We start from the raw sequence: 23,087 nt of genomic DNA on the forward strand, positions 1-23,087 counted from the left end.
GTGGGGGGCAGGGGCAGGTGTGGGGGTACAGGGGCAGGTGTGGGGGTGCAGGGGCAGGTGTGGGGTGCAGGGACAGGTTTGCTGGGGCATCTCTTTCTTTTCTGTTTCTGGTCCACCTCTCCAGGTGGGCAGACACCCCCCAGAACTCTGGGCTTTCGAGGCTTTGCTGAGCTCCTCCAGGGGAGGGGTAGAGGGTGAGGGAGGATGCCCGCCATGCCCTCCCCATAGGTGTCAACATTGCAAAGCAGCCTTCCAAGGGGAAGCTGCTGCTGGGGTGGGGTCCTCCTGGGAGGGGCCTGAGGCCTGGACTGCCAGGCGGGGCTGGGGACACTCCTCTCCAGTCGCCGCACCTGACTGATGCTTCTGCAGAGGAAACCACTATCGGGGCTCAGATACCCCATGCGCCCTCTGACCTCCAGGCCTGTCCCCACGCTGTTCCCACTCTCTCCCTCCCGGCTTATTCATGTCCATCTTTTAGGACTTTCTCCTGGACGCACCTCCTCCAGGAAGGCTTCTTCCTCCTCCCTGCCTCCCTCTCCCAGGTGCATCCTCCCAGGGCGCCCTGCGCTTCCTCAACCCCAGGTGGGTCCCAGGCGCTGCTGTGTGCTGCAGGCCTCTGAGATTGACTGGGGGCATCTGGAGGCAGGGCTGTGGGTGGGGCAGAGCTCCCATCTGTTCCACCAGCCCAGCACCCAGATCGGCCTGGCAGAGAGTGGCACCCATCCTCCCCTTTGGCTGAATGAGTGGCCTGAGCAAGCCCCATCAAGGCTGGCAAGGTGTGGCCGAGTTTCTCATGCTGGCATTCAGGATGAATGCCACCTGGCCCAGGCCCCTCTGAAACCTACCTACCCAGTGTCTTGGTACTGGTCTGGAATTGGCTTCCACCCCCAGCTATACCCTCACAACCCACAAGTCCTCCCAGCCGAGCAAGGCTGACACCTCCTCCAGGAAGCCCATTGGGTCCACACTTTAGTTTTTTCCTACCTTCTAATCCCATCACCACTCTTGTTTTGTTTTGTTTTGTTTTTTGAGATGGAGTGCAGTGGTGAAATCTTGACTCACTGCAACCTCCACTTCCGTGGTTCAAATGATTCTCCTGCCTCAGCCTCCTGAGTAGCTGGGATTCCAGCTGCCTGCTGCCATACCTGGATAATTTTGTGTATTTTTAGTAGAGATGGGGTTTCACCATGTGGGCCAGGCTAGTCTCAAACTCCTGGCCTCAAGTGATCCACCCACCTTGGCCTCCCAAAGTGCTAGGATTACAGGCGTGAGCTACTGTGCCTGGCCCTGTCACCATTCTTGATGGCAATGGTCTTTGGTTCAAGCCAGTTCCACCACCTGCCACCTTCGAGGCCTTGGACAAATCATTTCATCCCTTGGAGCCTCAGTCCCCTCACCTGGGACTTTGGGAACCATATTTGTTGAATGAATGAATGAAATCAGGCGGGGTGGCTGGACTAAGTGAGAAACCCTGCAGACACCCCCAGCATGGGAGGTGAGCAGTATCAGAGCACTGGAGGCTCCTGGTTTTGGCACCTGGATGGGGCCCGGCCTGGACCAGCCTGCCCACAGGTGGGGCGAGGCCAGGGCCAACATGTGTGCTCAGTGCAGGACTTCTCAGAACCTTTGTGAAGCTCATGGCCCTGGGAACTTTCAAGGGGTGGGAATGAGCACTGATCATTGAAGTCATTTGACCCTGTCCCTTCACTGGAGCTCCTGTTCCATCCATCCCAAAGGCTGGAGCACTGGTGGGGGCTGCTACCTCCCTGCCCCCACCCACAGCTTGTTCAGTTTCTGCTGGGCACCAGGCCATGGAAGGCCAAGACTCCCCAGGCTTGGGATGCTGGCATCTGCCCAAAGACATCCAGTGGGAAAACAGGGCGATGCCGGCCTCCCTCCTGGGCAGGTGGGTGGGGAGGGCTATCTCCTGGCTTCCCTGGGCTCCTCTCACATCCACCCCACAGGCTGGGCGTCCTCTCTTGGCTGCCTGGCAGCCTGCCCCTGACCTGCCACATATGAGACCAGGGAGCAGAGTGGCCCTGACCCCAGGGCAGCAGGGGGCCCAGGGTGGCGTGGCTGTTGAGCCTGGCTGGGGGTCTGGCTCGGGACCCTGTGTGCTGCCTGTGGAGGTGTGGAGGATGGGCCCAGCCTTTTCCCCACAGAGGCTCTGAGCACCTGCTAGGGGCACTTTGCATCCACACAGCCATCCCAGCTTTTACAGATGGGGAGCCGGAGGCCAGAGGGGTGAGTGCTTACCCGGTATGGAGCTGGCGGGGCTGGGAATCAGACCCAGGTCTGCCGGCGGGACTGGCACAGCCGGAGCGGAGTGCAGCTCAGGCTGGAACTGGGGGGTCGGATGCAGCGTCTCTGGACCGGGAGTTTTGCACAAGGGGATTCTCGGGGCCCTGAGGCTCAGTGTGTGCTCACGGGTCTGTGTGAGCTTGAGCCCGCACCCCAGACCGGGTGGCCCTCATGGCCTTCCAGGGCTAAAACAGCCATGATTTTGGGAACTGTCTGCCGGTTTATTTTTATGATTATTCTTGGTTTTGAGGCACCTGTTTTAGAATGTCACCTGCTGTTTTGGATAAGTCTGAGCCTCTATTCCTTCCACCCAGGGACAGTGGGTGCTTGCCAAGCCCTCCAAATGGGGTCAGACTCGCCCCAGGTCACCTAGCAGGTCCCAGGTGACCATGGCCAGAAGTTAAGTCTTTCTTCACCCCCTCGATCCCCCTACCACCCACCCCAGGGCTCCCTCTACCCCAGCGCAGAGAGATGTCACTGGTGGGCACGGACTGAGCTCTGTGGGGGAGGGCAACTGGGCCCCATCTCACCCGACTCTGCCTCAGTTCTACCAGCTGAGAGCCCTTTGCTGAGACTGTGGCTTTGATGGAAACGTCAGTGTCTCTGGGAGGGGAATGGTCAGTTGGAGGTCCTGCGCGTCACCCGCCAGCTCCTCCCTGCCTCCCTGTCACCCAGTTCACCTCTAGCTGGGATAGCTGCAGCTGCAGCAGCCCCTGAAACCCCTCCCCGCCTCAGCCTCTCCAGGGGCTGCTGGGACAGGCATTCTGTTGTGTACACTGGCCTGGCCTCAGCCTGCTCCTTCTGCCTGAAGACCCTCAGCCTGGTCCTCTCGGCCTGTTCCCTCTGCCTGGAATGCTGTTCCTCTGACTGCCACCTGGTGACGGCCCTGGGCACCCACATCCACTGTCCCACAGAGGCCCCCTAAGTCCCCCTGACACCCTAGTGTCCTGGAAGCCCCTGCCCGTGGGGAGCGATGATCCCACAATCTGAGGGGCCCCTGCTGGCTAGTCCTTCCCAGGGTCCCAATGACTCCCGTCAAGGTGCCCCCAGGTGGGTGCTTCTGGCCCCGCTGTGCCTGTGGGGAACGAATACAGTGGAGCCAAGCCTTGTGCCTGGGCTCACTCAGCTAGGCGGCAGGAGGGCTGAGCTCTGCTCGGATCTGCCTGCTGGCTCTTTGACCCAGTGCCCAGGCTCAGTCTTCCGCTGTGCCAGCCCTGTGTGCAGAGGGAATCCGAGGCCGGGGTTGGGCAGCTGGCCCCAGGCCACACAGCCTGGTGCAGTTTGGAGGTGTCAGACTGGGACTTAGACCCCAGCACTGGGGGCACAGAGGGGTCCCGGGCAGACCTGGCCCCACCATCCTGAGCTCACAGCTTCAGGTAGGGTGGGAGATGGCTGGCACGGCTGGGATGGGCCTCAGGAGGGTCAGATGGAACCGTGCTCCTGGCAGTGGGAAGGGCACAGTGAGTGCGAAGGGCCCGAGGTGGGAAGGAGACTCTGTGTTCAGGGCTCTGTGAGAGCCTGGGCTGTGGGGACGGCTCTGGGACGTGTGCTGAGGGGTCAACCTGAAGTTCTTTGGGCCCTGACACCCCTTCTCAGGGAGGCCCTCCGAGACCGCAGCCCTGCACTCCTGCACCTCCTGGATCCCCCCACAGCGCCCCGCCACGCGCAGTTCCCTATGTCCCTGCTTTTCTGTTCACTGTGCTTCCCCCAGTGGGCTGGGAGTGCCTTGGGTCCCTGGCCTGGGCTGGCCCCTCTGAGTCACGGAGTCACTGGTGAGTGACGAGCTATTTTTAAAAGCCCCCTCTGATCTTCAGCCTCAGTTTCCTTATCTATAAAGTGGAGTTGCTAATCCCACTCATCCCAGGAACTTGACAAGAAGACAACTAGACCACCCGGGGGCCCCAGGAAGTGCCCAGAAACCGTCCAATGCACAGCCCCCGTCTGTCCAGCCGCAGACCTCGCCTTTGCTCAGAGAGGGGCAGAGACTTGCCCTCGGCCACTCAGGAGACCACCCTGGAGCCCAGGGACTGGATGAGCCCTGGGGGGTCAGGGGAAGGATGAGCAGCTATTGAGGGAAGAAGATGGGCAAGTGGGCAGGCCCAGCCTCCGGTGGGGCGCATTCCTGGTCCCTCGAGGTCACCAGCTGCTCCACGCCGGCACCCTGGCTGCTGGCCAGTTCCCAGCCCGCTGCCCCCTCGGGACCCTGCCCCGCCGCCTTCTCACAGCGCAGCCCCAGTGCGAGCTTCGCAGGGCTGGGGCCAGCTTCCAGGTCCATACTGGGGGCTGGCAAGCAAGCCTTCCCTGGGCCTCAGTTTCCCCACCTCTAAGGGGTAGAGGAAGCACTAGCGCTGCCGCAGAGGGCCTGAGCTGTGGCACGGCAGGATGGGCACTCAGCAGAGGAGAGTGGTGCTCAGAGCCCGTCCCCACAAAGCTCCCACCCTGGCCTTGCCCCTGCCCCAGTGGTGGGGGGGTGGTGACTGAGGCCCCAGAGCCTGCCAAGTGCCTCTGGGGTTCCCAACTCCATCCCTGGACTGGCCTGTGGGCCACCCTGCTGCCTTGCCATGTGGGGAAACCCAGGCCCAGTTCTGGGCGCCCAGCAGATGCTCTGTGAGAGATGAACGGAGGGATGACTGAGTGAATGAATGAAATCCAGAGTTGGGTGGGTACCCAGACGCACAGCTCCCCCTCATGCAGCTGGCCCAGTTCCCGCCCGCGCTCTCCCTCGGGTCTCTGTTTTCTCATCTGAGAAATGGCTGCCTGTCTGGCAGGACCTGCTCTGAGTGCTCCCCGGCCTGGGTCCAGAGGCAGCTTCTCTGCCTTTCCCCTCCCACTCCTGCCTGGCTGGGGGTGAGGACCCCTGCAGGGAGCAGCTCTGGAGCCTCCAGTCTGGGGAAGCTGGGGAGAGGGAGGACAGGGCCAGCCCACAGGGGCACTTACCACGCTTCACCCGGCAGGCTGGAGTCAGGGAGTCCTCAGCTCTCAGCTCTGCAAGCAGCCCAGACCTCGCCTTCCTAGGGCCTGACGTCAGGCCAGCGCTTGGGGCTCCTTTTGGGCAAAGGCAGCAGGGTGGGGGCGGGGCAGCCTCCTTCCCCGCCCCCAGGAGGAGCCTAGGCTCCAAGCCTGAGGGAGGGTGCCTGGGCATCAGAGTCCCCACACTCACTGGAGACAGAGGGGGAAACTGAGGCACAGACGAGGTGACCCTCAGCTGCACCATCCAGGAGTAGGAAAGGGGGAGAGAGTGGTACCTCCAGTCCCAGGGGCTGCAGGGGCCCAGGAGATGGTGGCTGGCACTGGTGTGTGCTGTGTGGGGTAGGGGGTGGGAGCACACTAGAGCCCAGGTCGCTTCCTGGGAGGGGCATGGCACGGCTTCAGCCCATGCCAGCCGGGTTCCCGCATGGCTCTGTGTTTTGCATGTGTCCCGGGTCTGGCTGTGTCCGTGTGTACCCATGACCGAGAGCCTGCACGCCTGGCATCTGGGCCTGTTTGCGCCATGCACAGGTGGCACATGGCATGTGGGCTTGGGTGTGTGGGAGGGACCTGGATGGGACCCGGGTCAGCAGGTGGGGAGAGCGTGTGTGTGGGTCTTACACCCCAGCACTGGAGGAAGCGTGAGCCCATTGACAGGCTTGATCCCAGAGGTCTGCCGGAGGGCCACACCCTCGAACAGCCTCTGAGTGGGAGCCTATGGCCAGCCTGGGGTGGCGGCGGGGGAGGGGGTGAGGTCAGGGAGCAGTCGAGGCCATGTGCTGTCTCTGCTGAGAGCGCCGTCTCCTCTCTTTCCCATCCTGGGTGCTTCTGCTCACACTCACACCCTCATCTTCAAGGTGCCTAAGCGCTGAGCGCCTGCTGAGTGGGCTGTGCTGGGCACCGGAGACTCAGGGAACACTCCCCAGGGGAGGTGCTGGGCCTCCCCGAGCTCAGGCTAGTGTGATGCAGACCAACAGAGAGTAGGTGGGCCCTGGGGTCCTGACCCAGCCTGCTAGGGAGGGAAGCAGTCTGGGAGGGCTTCCTGGAGGGGGCAGAGGGAGATGTAACAGGAAGCAGGCATCCTGGATGGACAGAGGGACAGGAGGCCATCAGAATAGCTCCTGGGGAGCAAAGCCGGAAGTGGGCAGGGGACGTCCACACTGAGTCTCAGCAGCCCCTACGTGCATCAGAGTGCTGGAGCTGAGCTTGTAGGTGACGGGAGCCATTGAGAGTTCTGGGAGAGGATGGTTTCTTCACGCTGCCACCGGGCTGAGCCCACAGGCTGCAATGATCTCCTTTAGAACATGATTAAGTCTGTTCTAGCTGGGGAAACTGAGGCCCAGAGAGGCACAGGGGTCTCTGGCCATCAGCCTTTCACACTGTCTGGGCCAGCACCGGCTCCTGGCAGGCAGGGTGAGGTCAGAGTGTGGGGTGTGGATGGGGCTAGCCCTGCCACACTCCCCTGAGTCTCAGCCTACAGAATGGGTCAGCAGGGCCTCAGGGGGACACCGGGGCCAGAGACCAGGGAACTCGCCAAGTTGGCCCCATCTTTGAGACATGAGGACACCAAGGCCGGAGAGGGGTTCCGCTGCCAAAGCTCCGAGGCAGCTGAGCTCCACACCAGCCTTCCCGCCACCCGGGCAGGTGCCCCCTTCATGCCCTGGCCTCCTTGGGGCCGGCCAGGTTGTGGCTGGGAGGGGTGCTTCCCATCATCCAGGTGTCCAGGTCCACCCAGCGCTGGCTCACAAGGTGCTGGGTGAGTGGGGTTCTCGGTGAGTGGGGTGCAGGGTGAGTGGGGTGCTGGGTGAGTGGGGTGCAGGGTGAGTGGGGTGCTGGGTGAGTGAGGTGCTGGGTGAGTGGGGTGCTGGGTGAGTGGGGTGCAGGGTGAATGAGGTGCTGGGTGAGGTGCTGGGTGAATGGGGTGCTGAGTGGGGTGCTGGGTGAGTGGTGGGTTCCCCAAGCAGAGGCAGCAGGAGGAGGATTGCCACCTTGGGGGGCTTCTCACATGTCCCGTTTCACCTGGCCTGTGTCCGGACTAGCCCCATCATCCTGCTCACCTCCTGGTGAGGGTTCCCGCAGAAAGCAAGGGGATTAAGTCCCTCCCCTCCCTCGGTCTCACACAGCTGGGCCCTGAAAAGTCGGGTGGCAACCTGGAAGCTTGGAGGCCAGGCCACTGGGTTCCCACCATCCCAGACCTTCCACTTAGGGTTTGAGGAGGTGGCCAAGCCTCTGGGGTCTGACCCATGGTGGTGCTGCTGGGGCAATAGACTCCCCAGGAAGAGGGAGAGAGGAGGTCCCCGGGGTCCTCTCAGGGACCTGGCCCTGCTCCCTCCCTCCGGGGCCTCCTCTGACACTTGGCCCAGCCAGGGAGGGGCACTAGTGGACCAGAACAGGTGCCAGGTCCGGCGGGCTTGGTGGCGGGGCTTGCGGTGGCCACGTGGACCCTGCTTGGAGCGCCTTATCCCAGGTACTGGAACACAAAACAGGGCCGAGTATGGAGCCCCACTGCGTGGTGCCCTGCAGGGATGTGACCCGGTTGAAACCACTGGTGTAGCAGGTCAGTCACTCAGCAGGCAGTGCCCACCAAGCAAACCTATAACAGCTGCCACGCACTGAGCACTTCTGGACTGCCGGGCACAGGGGAAGATGATTAATCCCCCAAATCACCTTATAATGGGCATCCTGTTTCCATCTGCAGAAGAGGAAAGGGAGGCTCAGAGAGGTAAAGTCACTTGCCCAAGGTCACACAGCTAGGAGGGTGGAGCTGGGACCAGGCTGGAGTCTCTCACCCTTTACAGAGCCCCCACATTGCCCTGCTGAGCCAGGCCTGCTTTCTCTCTGGAAACTCCAGGAACCCAGCCTCTGGGGAACTGTGGCAAGGACCCCGAGGCTGGCCGGGAACCCCAGGGCAGAGAGGGTGGGGTCTGAGATCCCTCCTGGGCCCAGGCGCCTGCCTGGGGTGGCCCCCACGAGCTGCCTGGGCTGGGCTAAGCTGAACTCCCTCCAGAGTCGGCCCAGTCCTCCCAGGTCAAGAACAGGCCACGTCCCCAGCAGGGCTCGGGACCTGCTTTCTATTTCAGCACACCCCAGCCCCCGATGGCCCCTTGGGATGGGAATAACTGTCTGTCTGTGTCTGTCTGCTCAGCAGACCTCAGAGGGGTGGTCCTGGGCACCCCGGCTTTCCTGACCTCGGCTGCCTTGCTGGCCCAGGAGTGGGGAGCACGGGTGTCCAGGGGTAGCGTCTGTGCGGGCACGCTGCAGTGACAGCTGCTGTTCTCTGCCCTGCCCTCCACCTTCCCTCATAGCAATGGGCTTTGGTCACTGTGAGTGGCCTAGGCCGGCACATGCCAAGAGCTACTGGCGGGACATCTGGCACTGGTGGGCACGGGAACTGGTGAACTCTAAGGAGCAGGACGCGGACACCCAGGCTCTGAGCTCTGAACTCTCTGGCTCGGAAGTTCTGTGATCCCAAACTTTCACGAAGTTGCTTGGGTTCAGGGTTTCTGGGACAAGCCCACCCAGGCACTGGCCACCAGCTCAGGACTGAAAATGCGACTGAAGCTCTCTCTCCTCACCACCTCTGCAGAAGCCTGAGCCTTCCCACTTGCACAGCTCTGCCCACTGTTCTCTCCACCTAGAAGGCCCTTTCCCACACGTGCAAACCCACCTCTAGCTGCAAGGCCATCTCTTCCAGGAAGCCTGCCTGCTGGTTTGTCTGAGCCCTGAATTCTGGGGCAGTCTGGGCCTGGATCGTCTGCTGGGATTTTTCTGCGCCAAGTGTGTCTCCAGCCAGATGTTTGACTTCTCTGAGATAGGACCAAAGTTTCACTTGTATCTTCCTCCTCTCCGTTGCTGAGCTTACGGGAAGGTAAACAGTAGAAGCTCAATAAATGCAAATACCTACTCATCTTAAAAATGTGTGGGGAGGGCAGGGCTCCAGGCTGGCATGGCCGCATTGCAGGCACCTGGGCCCCTTTTCTGCCTGTAGAAACTTCCCCACAGAGCCTTCCTGGGTGGTACACACTGCTCTTATGTGCGGGAAGTTCTTCCTCGTTTCTAACCTTATTCCTTCCTGCTGCAGCTTCACGTCCTTCTGGCTGGGTTTTGAGGATCCTAAGAGCTGGAGCTGCACCCTGCCCTCTCCTCCTAGGGGGCAGGAGACCATCTCTTGGTGAGTGGAAGGGATTTGATGGTCTTGGGGGATGGCAGTGGGGGATGCGCTGTCGATATTACCTTCACCGTCACAAGCAAGGGAATGAAACCTCTGGGAGGTGGAGCCGGGATGTGAACTATGCAGGTGAGCCAGGGTCTCGGACTGGCCCCGCGGCTGTGAGCCTCATGTTTCTCTGTGCAAAGACCCTCCTGCAGTGGGTTCCTCCCCTCCTCGCTGAGGTTGGCCCCTCCCTCCTGGGGGAGCCCTGGGCAAGTCCCAGCCTGTCCTTCCGACCTGGGTCTGTCCATCTGGGCAGTGGGGGTGCAACCCCAACGAGGCGGTGGAGGAGTCAGGGTCACTATTTATAGAGTCCTGTTGCCTCTGCCGACTGCCTGTCGCCCTGGAGGAGTGCTCGGGAATGGGAGGAGAGATGCTGTTGTTGGCGGGGTAGATCACTTTCCGGAAAGCTGGTGCCAAGTCTCCTGGTTGGCAGGCGGGGGAGGGCGCTGGGAACCGAGCAAAGGGGAGTGGATGGCACCCGACAACGGGTAGTCTCAGCAGGGTAGGGAGGGCCCTGGTGGGGGCTGCAGAGCAGATCTCAGATGCCCCTGCTAAAGCCCTAACCCAGGATCCCGAAATCCAAACTGCTCTGAGATAGGGAAGCGTTTAGGTAGGTTTGACGCAAACTCACTCAGCCGTGTAGACTGACTGGCCCCAGCCTGGGGGTAGTCGCAATCCATTTGTTCCTCCCGTGTGCAGATCCACAAGGCTGGCAGCGGAAGTGTGAGTGCGCACGGCGGAGGCGCGTCCCAGGCCCCATGGGTGCGTGATGTCCTGCAGGTGCGCCTCACTCTTTCAGAGCCAGGTCCTGAAGGGCACACAGCCTTCTAAGTTTCTACAAGCCACTGTGAACCTGATTCTCCTGCATTTTACAGACAGGTAGACTGAGGTTGGAGAAGGGATTGGTGGGTGGAGGGGCGTGTCCTGGGGCTGGGACATGGACTTCTTGGGATCAGAATTCTAGGCCTTGCTGGCGGGGCCCAGTTTGAGGTTGTCCCAAGAGCTGTGGAGCCTCTCACTAAGGAAGAGCCTTCTCTGTCTCTGCTACCTGCTACAGTCGGCCTGTTCTGTCCTGAGCTGCCTTCCTGGGGACCCCCCAGCGGGGCTCAAGCCTCACTGGCAGCCCTAGCTCCACCCAGCTCTTGACCCTACTGGCCGCTGTTCCATCGTTCACTGTCCATCCAGGGCACAGACCCTCTCTGCCCCCAGCCCCATGGATGCTGATCCAGGAGGGGCTACCTCCTCCAACCCCCAACTCTGTCACTGCTCCTCTAGGGCACCAGCTGAGGCCAGGTCCTCAGGTGCTTTGGAGGTGGGAGTGAGAACCAGGCGCAAAGTCTAAGCTGGCTGGGCTCAGGTCCCAGCCTGGCAGCTGACCAAGGCCAGGGCTGTATGGCTCGGAGCCTCAGCTGGCTCACTTGGAGTCGAGAGCATTGACCTCTCTGTCCTGACCAACTCACGGGGCCATATGGGGGTCAAGTGTGAAGTCTGGGTCAGGGTTCAGCCTGTGACCAGGGTCAGGGTCACTGTGTGACCAGGATCAGGGCTCAGGCTGTGACTAAAACCAAGGATCAGTGTGTGACCAGGATCAGGGCTCAGTGTGTGAGTGGGAACGGGGCTCAGTGCATGAGCGGGATTGGGGCTGACTGTGAGCGGGATCGGGGCTCAGTGCGTGAGCGGGATCAGGGCTCAGTGAGTGAGTGCGATCAGGGCTCAGTGTGAGCAGGATCAGGGCTCAGTGCATGAGTGGGATCAGGGCTCAGTGAGTGAGCGGGATCAGGGCTCAGTGAGTGAGTGGGATCAGGGCTCATTCCCTAGCTGTAGTCAGCAGTCAGGGCACGCAGCCTGATGCAAGTGACCCCTCATCTACCCTGGCCCCCTTAAGAAAGCCTCTCATAGACCAGGTGGCACTACATTGGGCATTTCTCGTGACCTCTGTGCCCTGTCCTGGGCCAGGGGTGGCGGTCCTCTTTCTGGTGAGGGATGGGGAGGTGCTCGAAGTCCCCTCCCAGATGCTCCCCGCGTCTGTCTTTCTGTCGGTGGGGCTGCTGGGGTCTGAGATCCAGCAGGCCTGCCTGTGGAAGGCCCGAGGCCACTTCCTGCTTATGAGGTGTCAGGAAGAAAGAGAGCAGGCCCGGAAGGTGCTTAGTGGGTGGGAGCACTGAAGCTCGGGGAGGAGGTGAGGGGCCTGGGCGGGGCAGGCATGTTCCCAGGCTGCAGGGTGGCTGCCCACGGCCAGGGGTGCCTGTGGATGGCCAGCTCCCCGGTTCCCAACCCGCCCGGGCCTCTGCTTTTGGAGAGGGTCACAGTGAGCATCTGGGTTTCGGGCCCTGCGTTCCCTCTAATGAGCTGGACTCTGGGCTCCGGCCCTCACTTCCCCCACCCCCTGCCCAGCTCCGCTCTCAGGAAATGAGCCTTGTGCCCACGCTGGGCACTGTCCCTGACCCTGCGACTCAGGCCTTTCTCTGTGGGGCTGTGAGAGCCTTGAGTGTGACAGGAAACGAGGCAGTAGATCCACAAACACAAAGGGACAGATGGCCGTCATCAGAGCGATGGCGGTGATGGCAGTATCCCCATGACAGCAGCCCTGCAGCAGGGCACGGAGCCGACTGTGCTGTTCACCCGAGGATCGGTCATGCAGGTGCACATGAGAAGCTCCGAAGACCCCAGCCAGACCCTGGGGGGCCCCGTCCCCAAAGGCCTTGCCTGGCGTGGCAGATGGGATGAAGGTCCCGGTCAGTGGAGGAGGAGGCGGGGCTTCCTGGAGGGGTGGGAGGAGAGATCCCACTGGTGGGCAGTGGGAGGGGCAGCTGGCCTCAGGTGGGAGTCACACTGAGGGCCCGTTCTGGGTGGGGGCAGGGGCAGGACAGTTGGGGGTGGGCTACTGCGGACCGTGTCTAGAAGCAGATGCCTGTGGGTGTCTGGGGAGCGGGCAGGCAGGGCATGGCTGTGGATAGGGAAGGGGGTGTGGTCCTCTCAGACCCAGCAAGGACCCTGGGGTGCTGTCCACCAATCCCGCCTCTGTCTCTACCAGGCACCTGTGTGTGGGGTGGGTGGACAGTCGGGTCATTTGAAAACATTCTCCAAGAGAAAGCTTTTAGAATCTTTCCTCCCTTTAGCTGGGAGGCCCCCCACATCCTTTGATTCAGAGCCTGGATCTGGGGTCCTGGGTGGCTCCAATGGCTTCATGAGACCCTAGACTTGGTGTGTGTGCAGTTGCCCATGTCCGTGCCACAAGGGGCCATCGGGACTGTCAAGGGTCCGAAAGCCCACGTGGGTTAGAACCGTGACGTGGTTCGGCCCCGCTCTGTGCAGGTGGGGCAGGCAGCCCCCGAAGCCACCCTGAGAGCTGCAGGGTTGGACCCAGGTCAGCTGCTGGAAGGGCTTCTCCACCCCCATGCCCAGATCCCTCCAGGGGCTTTCTGTCTGCAGCCTGGTCGCCTGGAGGTCACAGAGACTGGGATAGGGGCTCAGATGAGCCTCCCAACGTCCAAAGAGAAATGGGTTGTGGATGATCCGACGTGTCCAACCGACCTGCGTCTACCTGTTCTTCTCTGGGACCCTGACAGAGAAGGCCGTCAGGGGCCAGACACCACTGTCGGGGCTTGGTTCCAGGCCTCAGCGTCGGGCGGCTTTTGTGCTTCACCTTGTGCCTCCTGGCCGTGTGTGGCATCTGAACGGTGAGCTCGGCTGTGCTGTAAAGGCACGTCCCTTTCTTCCTCAAGGAATGGCAAAAAGCTGCCTGGAGTGACTGGAAGCAACTCTCGCAGGACATGAGCAAGGATTTGTTCTGGGCAGGGGGAAGCAGCTGACTGCAAATGGCTTCTTTCCACGGATTTGGGTTTATTATTATTTTCTAAAAAATAAAATATAAATGTGAACACAGAAACCTCTCTGCCCTCTCACTGCTCAGTCAGTCACTCGTGGGTCACCAGCACTGCGTCTCACCATTGCGCCTGTACGCCGGCAGGCAGAAATGTGTAGCTGGATGCCAACCTCCTTTTCCAGGTTGTGGGTGAGGGTGGCAGGTGGAGAGAAGCCCTGAGGCACAGCTGCCTCATCCCTGCCTGGTCCCTGGCAGGCATCACCAATCAATGAGGCTCTTGCTCCCCAGGAGCCTGGAGGGACCGCCCCCCACCCGGCCCCAGCCCGCTGGGCAGCCGGCCCAGTGGACCAGCATAGCAGACAGCACAGCCACGACTGGATGGGGTCCAGACTCCTTAATTTACCCACGAAAAACCTGAAGCCCAGAGGCATGGGAATTGCCAAAATCCCACGAATGTTCAGGGCCAGCCTGCCCCTGGCTCAGTGTTCTTCCTGCTGGGAGCTGGGCCATGGGGCCTGCACTTCCTCACTCTGCATCTGGGTCCATCTGGGTGGGACTGCCGGGCAGGGTGAGGAAGGCTCCCAGCACTGTCCACTGTCCAGGGGAATGCTTCAAGTGTCATGTCCTCCGCCTGGACAGGGGCAGGGGAGGGGAGAAGCACCCTCCTCGCCCACCAGAGCTGCCTCCCCAAGAGCCCCAGCCCCAGGAACCAGCTCCCCATCCGAGGCATGCCAGGACCCAGCCCTTACCCAAGGGCCCAGGCATTGCAGGTCAGAGGCTTGAGATGAAGACCCTGGACCACCCAGCTGGCATGGGGCAGAGTCTGGACTCAGACCCAGGCCCACCCATGCCAGCACACAAGTCACACAAGTCAGGAGGGGGACGCGGCCCTGAGGACTGCTGGTCTGATAAGGACAGTATCTGCCCTGGGACCCCGATCTGAGGGAGGAGGCAACAGAAAAATGACTCATCAACGGGTGATGGAAACATTTTGGGATGGCAGATTTGGATCTCAACCCAGGCCCCACCACCTGCCACCAGAGGCAAGTTACTTAGCTTCCCTGTGCCTCAGTTTCCCCATCTGCATAGTGAGGACAGCAATGTTTGGGGCTATGTGAGGAGTAAATGAGGCAACAGTCGTGGTCTGGGTCTGTCCATGGCTGTGTGGGGTCAAGTGAGCCTGAGAGCACTCACGCCTGCCTACGCATCAGCACCGCTGGGATGTCTGGGCCTGGCCCAGGGCTGACTTTATTGATCTGGGCGGAGGCCTGGCTCTCAGCATTTTTTTTCCCCCCCTGAGAAGGAGTCTCACTCTGTCACCCAGGCTGGAGTGCAGTGGCATGATCTTGGCCCCCTGCAACCTCCACCTCCGGGGTTCAAGCGATTCTCCTGCCTCAGCCTTCTGAGTAGCTGGGACTACAGGTGCCTGCCGTCAGGCCTGGCTCATGTTTGCATTTTTAGTAGAGATGGGGGTTTTGCCATGTTGGCCAGGCTGGTCTCGAACTCCTGGCCTCCAGCAATCTGCCCTCCTCAGCCTCAAAGTGCTGGGATTACAGGCCTGAGGACTGTGCTGGCGGTCATCTGCCGTGATTCTGTGCAGCCAGGGAGGCTGTGCCAGAGCCAGCTTTTGATCTCAGCTCTGCCCGCACCCCGAGGTGCCGGTCCGAGTGAATGCCAGGGGTCCACCTGCTTGTTTCCCACTGCCGGCCCACAGTCAGCCTCCCACCGAGTGACGGCCTGAGCCCAGTCTCAAGCAGACGGCGTCAGTTTCCATGTGTCCCTCCATTCATGCAGGAACAAATGGGCCTCACTTTATCTGAGGACTTGTAGATAATTATTTTTCCCTCTGTAAACCAAGTCCCATTTAAACCCCATCCAAATCCCTCCAGCCGGGGCCCCGCCGCCTGTGAGCCTGCTCCCCATCTCCGGCTGCGCAGGTTTGTTTAAGGCCCGCTGACACTTCTTCTCCTGCTGCCTCGGCATGTTTACACTGAGGCCGTCAGCGGAAACTCCAGGTGGGGGAGGGAGGCCGGACACGGGGCAGGGACCACGGGGGTCTCCGGTCGCCCTGTTCCCAGGCTCGTCCGCGTTCTCACAGGTGAAGCTTTGGCGGTTACTCAGCAGGCCAGAGGCAATGCTGAGGGGAGGCCTCAGGCTGCTAAGAGGAGCAAGCCCGGAAGACTTTTTGGAGGAGGGGACGCCTGAATTGGTTTTCTGTGAAGGTCGGGAAGCAAATCTGCCCGCCATGGACTGAATGGCATGACTCGTAGAGAGGAAACCTCAGGCAGCGGCCAGAGGGCTTGAGGTGCCATGGCCGTCCACGGGGAGGGGAGCGGCCAGATGCTGGCAGTGTGGGCAGGGGAGGCTCTGGGCCAGCGCCTGGGTGTGAGTCCTGCCACCACCACCTGCTGCTGAGTGGCCCTTGGGCATGTTACTTAACTTCCCCAGGCCTCGGTTGCCTCATGTCTCAAGGGAGTAACCATATTAACTTTCAGGGTCATTACACACAACACAAAATCCACCATGTTAAAGAGTGACATCATCTAGGGACACAGAGCTTAGAATGCCATACTCAGGAGTTGGGGCTCTGCCCTATAGGCAGTAGGGAGTTATGGCACGTGTTTGAGCAGTGCTGGAGCTGGGATTCCTGAGGATCTGCGCTCCCAAAGCCTTTTCTGCATGGCTGGGTTGTGAGGGTTTTACATTGTCACCTCTGACCAATCACAGATGGGATACCCTCCCTCCTGGCCAGTGATTGGTTCAGGGTGGGTTAGCCTAGCTGGCTTTGGGCCAATGAGAGGTGGCCAGAAGCTTACTGTGGGTTTTGAGTGCTCTCCTGTCCCGGGATAGACAGGCAGCCTTTTTGTGAGCATGAGGGGAGCCTGCCTGAGAATGAGGGTGGGGAAAATCTTACAGAGGCACAGCTGGGTGTGGTCACCCTGTCCTGGAGCCCACAGTCCCTCTGTACTTCCTATTATGCGAGATCCTCAATTTCCTCACCAGGAACCCAGGGAAGTCTGGGATCCCGTCACTTGCTTCTCAAAGTACCCAGTGTCCACCTGGCCCAGAGCGCCCTTCTACAACCTGAAGCCACTTGCATCCATCCCTGCTGAAAATCGCCAGGGGCTCCCACCCTTGGTGAGGAAGCCTAGCACTTCCCCCCGGCCCCCACAGCCTGTGCCTCCCACTGAGGGCTCCGCCAGGCCCTGACTATCCTTCAACGCACCAGGCACACGTGTGCTGTGGGGCCTCCACACTGCTGCTCTGTCGGCCAGGAGCACTCTTACTTCAGGCTGGCCCTGGCTCCCCTCACTGAGGGCCCAGCTCACATGTCAGCCCCTCAGGGCAGGTGAGTGGCCAGGACCATCTGGGTTTGCTGCAGCCACACACGCCCGATTCCTCTGTGGCCTTAGTGATGGCGGAGTGTGTCTCTTGATGCCACGAAGGCAGGTCGGTGCGGCAGGGGATGGGGCTCTCACCCCTCGGTGGCCTGGGGACCTGAATGATGGCGGCTCTGCCACTGCCTTCAGCCGCTGTGGTCTCAGCATAGGGCCTCAGGTCCACGGTGCTGGGGGAGAGTGGGAGAATCGGCGCCTGTCATATTCATTCCTTCTACTCGCATTCCAGGGACCAGTCAGTGGTGGCCAGGCCTAATACAAAGGGCTGGCGCACAGCAGTGATGTCCTGGCCACCCAGTCCTGGTGAGCGGCCTCTCCCCCCACAATGGCGTCCTGTTCTCATTCAGGAAAGAGGCATGCAACCCGGCCCCAGTCAGCACATTCGCAGGTGCTGGAAAGAGCCCACCATGCTAAAGCATGCGACCCGGCCTCAGTCAGCGCATTCGCAGGTGCTGGAAAGAATCCCCCATGTTAAAGCGTGCGACCCGGCCCCAGTCAGCACATTCGCAGGTGCTGGAAAGAATCCCCCATGTTAAAGCGTGCGACCCAGCCTCAGTCAGCACATTCGCAGGTGCTGGAAAGAGATGCTCGGTGCTGCAAAGAAAAATTAGCACCGAAACAAAGGATCTTTCAGCAACGCAATTTTTACTTCCTGGACTGTGGGAAGGGTACTCCCAGTAGCCATCGTGCCACGAGAGTATCTATTTCCAACGTTTATTTCCAACAGGGTGGAGCCCCATCATCTGTTCCCAAAACATTTCCATCGCCCAAAATGGGAACCCCATTCCTCCCCACATCCCCGGCAACCAACATTCTGCGCTCATCTCTAGGACCTGTCGGCTCCAGGCACTTTCTGTAAATGGAAGCACGCAATAGACGGCCTGTCATGTCTGGCTTCTTTCACCCAGCCTCGTGTTCTCATGAATCATCCACACTGCAGCATGGATCAGAGCGTGATTCTTCACAGCTGCATGCTATTCCACCGTAGAAATGTGCTACCAGTGATGGCCCACAGACATTTGCGCGTTTCCTGGATTTGGCTGTTGTGAACAGCGCTGCTACGCGTGTCCACGTGCTAGTTTTTGAGTCCTGGCTTTCAATTCTTTTGGATACCTAGGCCTCATCCCACCGAATTCCTTAACTGATCCCACTCCAGTTCCTTGCTCCCACTGTGCCCATTTCCCCTTCCCTGAACGGGGAATGTTGCTGGTCCCTGCCTCAGGTGGTGCACCCTGCAGGGAGGGGAACCTGCCGCCGCCCGTGCACGAGCCTGGCCCTGCTCACAGCATCTTCCTGTCATTCCTTTCTTGTTCACTGACCCCTCCCTGACGTGGCTGGAGGACAGGGCCTGGTATCGTCTTGCCCTGGCACAGGCCTGACACACAGGAGGGTTCAGCTGACGCTTGCTGGTAAAGGAATAAGCCGGTGCTCTAACTTGGAGCTCCTCCCTGTGGGGTTTGTTTACAAGAAGAAATCTGCCAAGATGGCTGGGAGCCCACATGCTCCCAGGGCCAGAGGTTGGGGATCAGGCCGGCTCTGGGCAGGGGGCTGTGTGTGCCCTGGCAGGTCGCCCCTCCCTGAGCCAGGAGCGAGGTGAAGGTGCCAACAGCAACAGGCCGTGTTTGGACGCAGCGGTGGGGCTCGCCCACACTGGGTTCTTCTGTGCCTCATAAATCAGCTCCAAAGAAAATTCCCCAAAAGGAGTTTCAGCTGCTGCCAAGTCCAGGCCATCAGGCTGGTCTCCCGGGGGGCAGGGAATCTCCTCTCCCCATTGACCACCTGAAGAGTCCCCGGAGAGGCTTGGTTACTCTCCCAGGGCGGGATCCACTTTTCACTGTTCTCTAAGCCCTGCTGGAAATGTGGGAGTCACCCCCCACAAGCCCCACATCCTGTTCTAAACTCACTTGGTTCCGAACTCCCTGGGGCAATGGCCCAGCTCCAGCCTCTCTCTCAGCGTGGACCCCGAGAGCATCTTTGGCCCCCAGGCGGACGCTGGCTAAGTGCGCTGGCATCAGGGGCTCTGCATTTTCTTGGTGTTTGGCTCTGGGACTGCCTCTGCCCTTGCAGGCACCTGGCCGCTACCGCTAGAGTCCTCCTGTGGTTCCTTCGCCTGTTCCCCAACCCCTCCCTGACGTGGCCAGGTGACAGGGTCTGCTGTCGCCTTGTCCTGGCACAGGCCCAGCATGCAAGAGGTGTTTGACGGATGCTTGCGGGTAGAGGAACACACCACAGCTAGAACCTGGGGGTTCTGTTTGTAAGAAGAAATACCGAGACCAGCTCGGCCGAAGAGACCCCACCCAGGCGGCGCTGAAGGCATGGAGAAGCAGACACCCAGGCAGAACAGCAAAGTGGGACTACCTGGGGCCAGCAGCCTTCCGAGCCGAGAGCCTCAGGGGCTGACAGCATTCCCAGCTGAGGGCCTCGCGCAGACGCTGACCTAGGCATTTATTCTCTCTGAACAGGTGATAATTATTAACAAACAGGTGTTCTGTGTGTTCTCACAGAACCAAGATAAACTAGGGAGGCAGCCGGTGCCTGCTTACCACTGATCACAGACAAACCAGGAAGCATTCTCCACGAGGGAGCCCCGGGGGCAGGCCACATATCCCCGCTGAAAGAATTGTTTTCACTGTGTGCGGCAGTCATGGACTGTTTTGCTGCTTTAGAATGCCCCAAGCAGTTTTCCACTTGTGGGGGGGAAGCCACATTTTCTTTGCCATCCGTTCTCAGCAAACAATATATTGTATCATACAGTCAGCTCTGGGGGCGCTGTCATTGCCAAGGGGGACTCTGATGAATCTGGAGGGGACTCAGGGCAGCCACTTCTCCAGCCTGGCAGGCTGTAATCCGCTGTCCACGAGGCCTCTCCTAGTAACTGGCGAGGTGTGGCCACCTGAGCTGAGAGGGAGAGTGGGTCCCTGGGTGCTGGCCAGCTGCCCCTGCCCTCTTCTGGGCCAGTGTGCACCCCCGTTTAAGGCACCGTTCGGGTTCGGCACGTGTCCGCTGATGGGTACCTGTCAAGCCGTACTTTTGGCAATGGTGGCTCCCTGGGAATGAAGGCTTTTTCCTGGGAAAAGGCCCCCACGGAGGTGGTCAGCAGCCCTGAGGACGTGCTGTGAGACCCATGTCCCCCCACCCCGACTCCAGAGCGGCCGGGAAGGTGTGACTCCAGCGAGCCATGCGGCCCCCGCTGGTGCCTTCGTCCCTGCGTCTCACACGGGGCCTCACTCAGCTCCTGTCCCTGAGTGCCCACTGGTGGGGACGCAGGAGATGGCAACTGCCGATGGATCCCAGGCCAGTGGAGAAGACAGAGGGGCACACGGGGAGGGGGAGGATGTGGGGTTGTCTGGCCGGAGGCTGCCTCCTGCAGGCCCTGACCCAGGGTGAGAGGGTCGAGGACTCAGGTATCTTCAGCCTGGACCTGCCAGGTCTTGGGCAGCGTCAGTGTTTGGGCCCCATGACCTCAGAGGAGGGTCACTCTGTCCCCCACCCGGCTCCCCACGGGGGCTCAGCATGCAGGCTTAGCACACACGGGCATGGGGGCCTGGCCCCATGTTCCCTGCTGCTGGGCATGGCACAGCCTGCCCAGACCTGGGTCCCCGGGTGTGGGCCAGCTGGGACATCTGGACCCTCTGCACCGTTGCATCCCTGGAGTCAGCCCTGCTCTGCCCACTATGGGGGCACTGAGCTCCCTAACTCAACCTCCCTAACAGGCCTCATCTGCTCAGAAGTGGGAGGCCCAGGGCCCAGGCACCAGGCCCCTCTCTCATCCCTTTTCCCAGCATCTTCTGCCTCCTCCCCTTCTCTATTTCCCTTTCACTCCCTGTCCCCCTTCCTCCCTCCCTGTCTCCTCTCTCTCTTCCTCTCTCTCGCTCCCCCATCTCCCTGTCTCCCTCCCTCCCTCTCCACCTCCCTTCCCCTCCCTCTTACTCCCTCTCCCCCCTCCTCCTCCCTCCCTCTACCTCTCTTTCCCCACCTCTCCCCCTCACTCCCCCTCCCTCCTCCTCCCTCCCTCCCTCTCCCTCTCCCCCTTCTTCTTTCCATCTCCTCCTCTCCTTCCCTCCCTCCCTCCCTCTCCTTTCCCCCTCCTGCAGGCTCTAACCCTCTTTCCCTTTCCCCTCCCTCACCCTCCTCCCCTTCTTCCTTCTGTTCCTCAGTCTCCTCCCCCGTCCCCTTTCTGCCTTCCTCCTCTCTCCTCAGCTCAGGGAGCTTCACTGAATCTGGAAAGAACAGGGGAAAACAGCCGCATCACAAATTCTCCAAGTTGTTCTTGGATTGAGGGTTGGGAACTTCAGTGCCAGGAGCAGGGAGTTTTCCTGGTTTGGTAGCGGTCTCTGAGCCCTGTGGGCCCCTCCAGGGCCTACGAGGTCCCCAGAAAATGAGGCCGATGGAAGCTCTGTCAGTGCCCTCGCACAGAAGTGCACACAACGGGCTTCAGGACGGGCCGGAGACCCACGCCCAGGGTACAGGGGAGAGGAGTGCTCTGAGCCTGGGTGGGTGGGTTGGACAGGCCCCGGTGGAAGGCCACTCCCCACTCCCCTGGAGACCTCCCGTGGGGCCTGCCCTCTGCAGACTGAGGTTTGCCTAGGTCACATGGCTTGCTGAGACCCAGCTGGGGATCTTCCTGCAGACCAGCCTGTCGCTCCCGCTTGCCAGTGGTCTGGGCTGCACCTGTGGAGGGATCTGGTCCTCCCTCTTGGGGACTGGGGGGTGAGGAGCCAGACCCCAGCTACGGCTCTGCCTCTCACCCTGAATGGGGTGCTGCAGGGCTGGCATGTGGGTGCTTTTTCCTGGCGTCTCCCCTGAATCCCAGCAGATGAGGAGGCCAGGCCCAGGTGGGGGCTGCAGGCAGGACCCAATATGTAATTTCAGGGGCCTGGGACAAGATGGAAAGGCAGGCCTCTCATTCAAAAATGTTTAGCCTTGCCCTACATCAACAGCAGAGCCTAGACCTGGCTGAGGGCGGTGCCCTGGACCTGCGCCTAGGTGGCACCGGGTGCAGCAGCCCTGCCCACAGGCCCCACGAGGGGGCGCCCGTGTGACGTGCCTGAGGCCAATGCCCTGGAAGCCGGCCCGCCCGCCTGCCCCACCCTCCCGGGCCTCCTCAATGGCGGGACCGCCTATGGGCGGTGGTCCTCTGGGAGCTGGGGGCCACCAAGTGCAATGGCAGGTACCAGATGGGGCTGAGGCCACACAGGGCTGCGTGTGATGGGACACCTGGCCACAGTCAATCCGAGGGAGGCCCCGTCATCCCCAGGAGACATGCCAGCTCTTGCCTGGGACAGGAGCACCAGGCCACAGAGTCCCTGCTGGCTCCCCCATCCTCCCCAAACCCGCCGAGGTGCCCCTCCTGCCTGCTGAGCGCCAGTCCCTTTCCTCCAGGAAGCACGCTTGGCTGGCAGATCCCTGCTCAGATGCAGTGCCTGGGGCGTGCTTCCTGTGTATCCCACTACAGTAGCTGGGTCCCTGTCCTCAGGGCTCCTGCCGCACGTCCCAGGGAGACCTGGCACAGGTGCTTGGTGAAAGTTTGCCAAGTGCAGGGGCAGTGGGAGCCAGGAGTGCTTTCGGCTGGCAAGGGCCACACGGCTGGAGCATCCAGGCTTAGGGGAGCCCACCGGTGCAGGGGTCCCAGCCCTGTCCCATCCAGCTCCCACACCCTCCCTCATTGCTGGTCTAAGAAGTCCGAGTCAGGACTGCCCCACCTCCACCCCAGCTGCACGGGCTGAGCTCAGCCTGCAGTGGCCTCATCCTTGCAGGCTCAAGAAGTGCCCCCATCCCACCCATGCCAAGTCAAGGCAGGCCTGGGTGCCCCACAGAACACAGCAAGGTGGCGCTGGGTGGCTTCTGAGGCCAGATTACATGTACCTTGCTCTCCTGAGGAGGGCACCCAAGCATCCCTACAGAGGGGCATCTAGAGGAAGACATGGAGGCAGCAGCTAAGAACCCGCATGGCCTGGCCAGCTGGGATGGTGAGCGTGCTCCGCAGGGGATCCCCCAGCCACAGCTGGGCCCTTGCACGCCTGGAACCCCAGCCATGTGACTGCGTCTCATGAGACCCCAGCCAGAACTGCCCAGCCTGGCCACTCAGAACTCCAGACACACACACACACACACACACACACACACACACACACACACACACACACACACGGCAAGCTTCACAGGTGCAACTAATACACAGTGAAGATGTCATCACAGTAGCATGGCTGCATTCATGAAACTGGGGGAATGAGGGAAATGAAAATGACCCTCACAGCTCCTGCACGCCAGTGCCCCAGGTCGGCTTCCTCTTTGCACGGGGGGCACGGCTGCTTCCACTGGCTCCCTCGAAAGCAGAGCCTGAGACAAGGACATGGTGCAAGTGGTTTATTTGTGGTGACGC

The 23,087-nt window shown here is 60.9% G+C and overlaps 1 protein-coding gene across 1 annotated transcript in view; it reads right to left on the reverse strand.

Annotated features, from left to right (window-relative positions):
* Positions 1 to 5,324, reverse strand: part of GPR20 (G protein-coupled receptor 20) — a 13,089-nt gene extending 7,765 nt beyond the window's left edge. The window contains exon 1 of the mRNA XM_032254473.1: positions 5,239 to 5,324. The gene's annotated coding sequence lies outside the window, so the exon portion shown is untranslated. The remainder of the gene's footprint in view (positions 1 to 5,238) is intronic.
* Between the last annotated feature and the right edge of the window lie 17,763 nt (positions 5,325 to 23,087).

Source organism: Sapajus apella, unplaced genomic scaffold (assembly GCF_009761245.1).
Source record: "Sapajus apella isolate SASKATOON/1434 unplaced genomic scaffold, GSC_monkey_1.0 scaffold3, whole genome shotgun sequence".
NCBI lineage: Eukaryota > Metazoa > Chordata > Mammalia > Primates > Cebidae > Sapajus > Sapajus apella.